The sequence below is a fragment of the Microtus ochrogaster genome, chromosome 1 (assembly GCF_000317375.1).
Source record: "Microtus ochrogaster isolate Prairie Vole_2 chromosome 1, MicOch1.0, whole genome shotgun sequence".
NCBI classification, from domain to species: Eukaryota; Metazoa; Chordata; class Mammalia; order Rodentia; family Cricetidae; genus Microtus; species Microtus ochrogaster.
Genome location: NC_022009.1, coordinates 117,136,919 through 117,143,841, shown reverse-complemented (window position 1 = coordinate 117,143,841; position 6,923 = coordinate 117,136,919).

Below are 6,923 nucleotides of genomic sequence, written 5' to 3'. Positions count from 1 at the left end.
GGGAGGGGGAGAGGAGTGGGGGGAGGGCGGGAGAGGAGTGGGAGGAGGAGGAGGGAAATGGGCGGCGGGGAGGAGGCAGAAACTGTTTCAACAGAAATAAAAAAAATAAAAATAAAAAAAAAAGAAATGAAGACAAAAAATATTTTTTTTTGGTAAAAATTATCTCATTAATAAAGATAAATGATAAAAAACAGTTTGACATGTTCCTAAGTGTAATCACAGCCTATGTATATTCAGACTTTCTGTTTATAGAAATCTTTTTGTTTTGTTTTATTTTGTTTTTTATCAATGCCCTTTTCAATGCTTAAAAAAAACAAACAGATTAACACATCCTTCATAGGAATAATGATAAAGGACACAGTATTCATTCTCTCCCTAATATTGATTTGGAAAAAAAGTCAACCAATGATCTTTGAACTTTCTAAAGCTCCAAACATTATAATGTTCATTAATTTTGGTTTGATGTCTTTATTGTCTTATGTGATTTAGTCAAAAAGATGTTTGCTGGATGAAAGTATACACTAAGGGTACTAAAGGCCAAAAATGCCTCTTTTGTTTGTTTGTTTGAAGCTCTATGAATGACTCCTGGAACTTAAAATTTGAAGAGTCTAGTGTACAGTTTTTACAACATGGCCTGGTGTACTGTAGACTTGTCTGAAAGCTGCTGTTTTGGAGAAAATGACCTTGATCAGACCTTCCTCTTTTATTCCATCTTCCTTACCATTACGGGTCTAGTTTGAAATTCAATTTAATCATATCTATAATTTCTTGATGATTGGGTACTTTTGCTTTTGTACCTACGTTGTGGGGTGTTTAGAAGTTACTTTGCCCTAGGTACCTACTGGAATCTGGGTATGTGACTGGAAACACTTAATGATCTCCACCAGAGGGGGGTTGATTATCATCTATGTGTCACCTTGATGATAAAGCCCATAATTTGTCAGCTTTCTTTTTTTCATAACCTACTTATAGACTCAAATTGCCTAATGATTCTATAGCAATTGAGATGAGAAGCAGTGTTTCGATATGTCGGCAGGGTTTTGCTATATGGTTTAGTTCTGATGTTCTGAACAACAGCTCTAAACTATGTCTGCAGTTCAAAGTGGCTACCTCTCCTGATGAGAATGGCCTCTGCTGCCGCAGGACAATCATAAATTAGATTATTAGGCATCTTAGAACTGGTTTGGCTCCAACTGGTTTACAAAGATCAACCTCTTTACACATGAACCTAATGCCCCTAAATTTCACAAAATGCAATGATAGTAAGTTTCTAATGCCTTAAGGATACAAGTCAAATTTCTTTTTCTTAAATAAAATTCCATAAACATAATTAAATTTAGTTTTTAGTAACATGCTTATTTTTGTTTAAAATATAATACGGACCATTATGGCTTTTCTTTGTATAGCAATATGGCTGTGACTTAAATATACATTTTAACTTCAGAAGTATTTGGATTTTCCCAAACAATATATAATATTTACTTTCTCAGTACTTCTAGCAATGCATCCTTCAAATAAGCAAAAATAAGATTAAACATGTAGGATTGACAAGTTCATTTAAACAAACTGACTCAAAGTTATGTCACAAATTTCTGTACCGTTTTGCTTTGCTGCAAGTGTGTAGTGTTTTCTGTATGTTTATTCAATAAGTCTTTGAATTAGGCTAATGAAGGATTTCGGGCTTGCACATTAAAATAATGTCACATGGAGCCAGCTTTGCTTTAGATTTCTCTGCTCACTGAAGTGCTTATGCACAACACAAATCAATTGTCTGACTGATTTCTAGTTTGTTCTGTGAAATTGAAGCCATTTACTTAATTAAAAATTACAACTGTTGTATGTGGGTGAGATTATACTGGGCCCATGTTGGCAGGGACATATGAATGCGTGCAAAGAACAGTGGGATGTGCTTTTGTTTGCCAGTGTGAAAAGCAAGTGGTTTTGTGATTGCATTGTTTATGACCTAGACTGTGAAGGAGGATAACAAAGGAACAATTCTTTTCTCTAGAAAAATCACAGTGGCATTGTAGAAAATATTTTAAATTGATTTCAATATAAAACAGATATATGTATTAGGGCCTGAAACAAAACAAAGATTTACATTAAAGTTTTCTCTGATCATTTTGTTTTAATAAGTTAGTTATAAGAAAGTAGCTTGTATTCTTTCCTAGCAAATGGTACAATTTTCATTTGGTCCATCCTATTAAATTAGTCATAATTATTCCCATAAAATGTTAAAAAAAATAAGTGTAGCTTTATACACTTGTCCGGATATAAATATTTTAAAATTTCTCTAAAAAAATGTTGTCTGCTTTATACTAGTTTATCATATCCTTAAAAATTTCATTAATTTATTTTTATTAATAATGAATTAATGTGACATTACATAGTTCATACCTTATAACTGGCCCAGATGAACTCCAACTCACTATTAAATCCATTATCTTGAATTTAAAGCACTACATAGCAGGCTCCAATGTAAGAGTTTCACTATCTCAACCTTCAAGGTATTGAGATTACAAGTCTTGTACACCACCTGCCCAGTACTTGCTTGCTTTAAATAATGTCTGTACAACATGCATACATGCATAGAGCTCCCTCTAGTATTTTTATTTTCTTCTATGTTTATTTTAAATTGTTTCATATCTTCAAGTAATATATACATATTTTGCATATGCAGCAAAGTTTTCCACTTGCCAATGATGTTTTCTTTATTATACTAGAAAACAGTTGCCTAAGTTTAAAAGGAAGTAGATCCCAAAGGGAGTGGCAGGGTTAGGAAGTGTGGCCTTGTTGGAGGAAGTCTGTCACTCTGGGGGTAGGCATTGAGGTCTCTTTTGCTCAAGCTTTTCTTAGTATGACAGTCAGTTGCCTTCCTGCTGCCTCTGAGTCAAGATATAAAGAATGTCAGGTCCAGCACCGTGTCTCCCTGTTCAGTATTATGTTCTCTGCCATGATAATAATGGACTCTACCTCTGAAACTGTAAGTGAGCCACCCAAATGAAATTTTTCATTTATAAGAGTTGTCATGATCATGGTATCTATTCACAGCAAAGAAAACCCTAAGACAATAATTAAACCTTTTGAATTTCTCTATCCAAGCACAGAATCTAAATTAAGAGTAAGCATCATAATGACATAACATCCTGTTATTCTTCACAATTAAAGCTATTTTTGAGATTTCACAAATTAAACCACAAAGATTTGTTATTTTATTTTATAAGAACAGTGAAATGACTAGATTTGATTTGTTGATTTTTATTTCTTAATTATTTCAATTCTATTATAATAATTATGAGAATAACTATCAAACACAGAGACATATTTCAAGGTTAAGTTTATAAAAAATGTTATTTGTATCTTTACTTTGAAATATTATTTCTGTAAGACTAACAATATTCTCACCCTTCTTAAAATATTTTTGTCATTAAATAAAATATTGACAATACACTTATAAAATAATAAAGTACCATAACCCCAGAAAAAAATTTTCAATTCTGAAATAGTTGTCATAATAAATGAATAGTTTTATTGTTTAGCAAGCTTGCTAAATTTCCAGCAACTGAGAAAAACTGTATCTTCAACAAACAACCCTATCAATACCACTTGGAAAGTGATGTCCCAAATAATCGGAACTATTGATTAAAAGAATATACTGATAGTTCACAAATTTCTGATACATAAATGCTTAAGCAACTGTCACACTTTACTCATAAACTAAATAAAAATATGCAGGACTCTTGAAGTTTGGAAGTTGAAGTACACCATCACAGCTTACCATTAACCAAAAATTTGGTAGAATAAGGCTTCATAACACAATTTCTATTATTGCATGAGGGAAAGTTACAATGGCTATTTTGGGCAATATGTTTAATCCTCTATATTTTTATATGCATACATATGTTCCTCTATTTGTGTCTTTATTATATCTATGATATATTTGTGTGTCTATTTTATACATAATTGTATACATACATAAAAGCCCTGTTTATATCTTCTTATCTCTAATACTTGATTTAATAGACTAAACTTTATGTATTTAACTGATTCATTCAATGGTATGTAATAATGTCCACCACCCTAGAATTCAGAAATATATTCTTTAAATTATTTGTTTTCTTGTAATAAAGTATTTTGCTTAGATTCCAAAAGAATTTATCTATTTATTTTTTGTCTATGAGACATTTTTGAGAGAACTTACTAATTATTTGTGATATAAATTACGTGACATATTTGAGAATAATTTCATGCTCTATAGTATGGACAAGCCTTGCATGAGAGGATAATAATGGATCTTACATGTAAGAACAGTGTCTGTGAAGCTCTTGGCATGAAAACTGAATCAATACTATCCTAACGAGTTCTAGAGAGAAAGAAAGAAGGCATGTGTCAATACTGAGAGCAATGTCTAAACAATCTATGGATACAGAATATAAATGTTACTGATATTTTATAATATAAGCTTATTACATATGCATTGTTACAAGGGCAAAAGGAAATGACTTTTTATACAAAACCACCCTTTAGTCTCATCATTGTCTACACCTTACATGAAAACCTTAAAATCCAGAGTACTTCTGCTTGCTAGAGAAGAAACACAATTGCTCTCTTTGTCCCGGTAGGATATTTCAATAAATGGCTTTTTCAAAGATCCTCTGTTCTCTATGGAGCTCTCCCATAGACACCCCTTTCATGAGTGCTGATTCCTCTAGTTGGCTGCCTAGGTTCCCTCTCATTCCTCTGATTTCTCAAGATGCACAGCTCTTTGTGCTAATTCCTCCCATTTAAGTGGAACAATGTGCCTGCGTTCTTTGTGTATTTTAGGCCATTGCTAGCTCTGTCGAAGCAGAGGATGTAGCCAGCATGAGTTCCATGCCTTTAGATACTTCAATTTCTCAAGCTGAGCCTGCTTATGACTCTCTCAGTACACCCCCACCCTTTTTTAGCTGGAAATTAAAGGAAAGTAGATGGGGTAGAGACTTAACCTACATAACACATCTCCCCCACTCTCTCTAGAAACCACATTCGTTTATAGGCCTCTGAAAATTCTCAGTTATACCTTGAAATGAGAGGCTATGCTAGGGTGTAAAGATATCCTGGATGTCTGTAAAGAAAGTAAGGTCTGAGCTAAAGAGGTTAGTAAGCATGTAAGTATGTTTGCCACCTAACCTGACAGCCTAGATTCTATTTCCAGATCTCACATGGTAGAAGGAGAAAACCAACTCTGGCAAGTTGTTCTCTGACATGTACATCACTGTGAACATACACAGGCATACACACACACACACACACACACACACACACACACGAATGTAACAAAAATTTGAAGTAAGGACAGTAAGGCCTACTATTTGAAGTTCTGATAATATCTGAGGATTAATGATCTTAGAGAAACTCGAGATAGTTATCTCACTAATATTTGATAATGACTACCATTTTATATTCCTGTCACATCAACTAATCTATAAGTAAATATAGTTGCTTTGTCTATATTAGCCAGTGGTCATCATCTCACTTGGCATTTCACAAATGAATTTTTTGTCTAAGGTACCTGGGAGAGGCCAAGATACATCTTTCCACTTTGCCTCTGATTCTCAGAGGGTTTCAGGAGAGTCTCTACAGAGCAGCTGACTGTCGACGGGACAAAAAGTTGAAGAAAATCAACATCAACCTTTTGTGGACTCTCCCTGAATATTTCTTTGTGAACCTTTCCTTCCCCTTCCGTGTCCTAAGTGAATGTTCTCACATGACCACCTTCACTTTGTTGAGTCCATTTTCAAGCCTTCAAGATTCCATTCAATTAAAGCTTCTTCTCTCAACTCTAACCTCCTTGCAGATAGCCAGGGAATATTTGAAGGGAAACTCACAGTGACAATTTTCTCCGGATTCTCCTTCTCTAATTTCATTTACCCTTGCTGGCTGCTTTGTCTGACTCATCCAGGGTGATGAGTGGAGAAGGGGAAGGTGTGTGTATCTAGCTAAACTGACAACTTCATAAAGGAATTCCCAATGGATGTTTATTTCTCTTCATTTTATAATTTCAAGGTGACTAGAGATGAAAGGCTGAATTGGAAAACTGGCGCCTTTACTTGCTTAGAAATCACCTCTGCTCTTATGTATCTGTCTTATTAATCTCAGCTTTTGAGGTCATTTTGTAAACCCAAAGAAAAAAATAGGTGACAGATATACACTGCCGATCTAGTAGACATTAGCATCTGTCGCACATCAAGCGCTGTTCTGCATATTTATACATAAAATTTAATCCTTGCTAGCAATACTGATTTCAAGGTTTTCTGTCTGGCATTGTGGTGAATGCCTTTCATCCCAGCCCTTGTGAGGCAGTGACAGGTAGACCTGTGAGTTTGGGAGAAGCCTTGCTCATCCAGGTCATCCAAGGCTACATAGTGGGACATCACCTCAAACAAATAAACAAGCAAGAAGACAAAGAAAAATGTTTTCCTATGCTAAATCAAATAAGAAAAATCATATTACCCAAAGTACAATGACTTAGCTGTTATAAACTATGGTCAATAAAATAATACTAAGCAAATTAAAAACAGTAATCAAAAGTAAGGAAGGAATGCAAAGTTCAAATGCATTTTAATCAAAATCTTAACAAATTCATTAAATAAGTTAAAAGATCAGAAGCATGTATACTATTAACTATGCTATTAAAGATTATAGTTTAAAAAGGTACTAGTCATTAGAAGCTATGTATTCATTTCTTCTAAACTGTCTTCAAAAACAGATATAATATAATAAACACAGCAAATATGAGAATGTGGCACCCATCCTCATTTCCACAAAACAAGAAAATATAACCCTGAAAAAAAAAGGTAACTAGCACAAAGAATAAAAACAACAATAACAACAAAGAGAAGAATAAAATGAAATCTGAGTAACTCTAACCAAGGAAGTGAAAG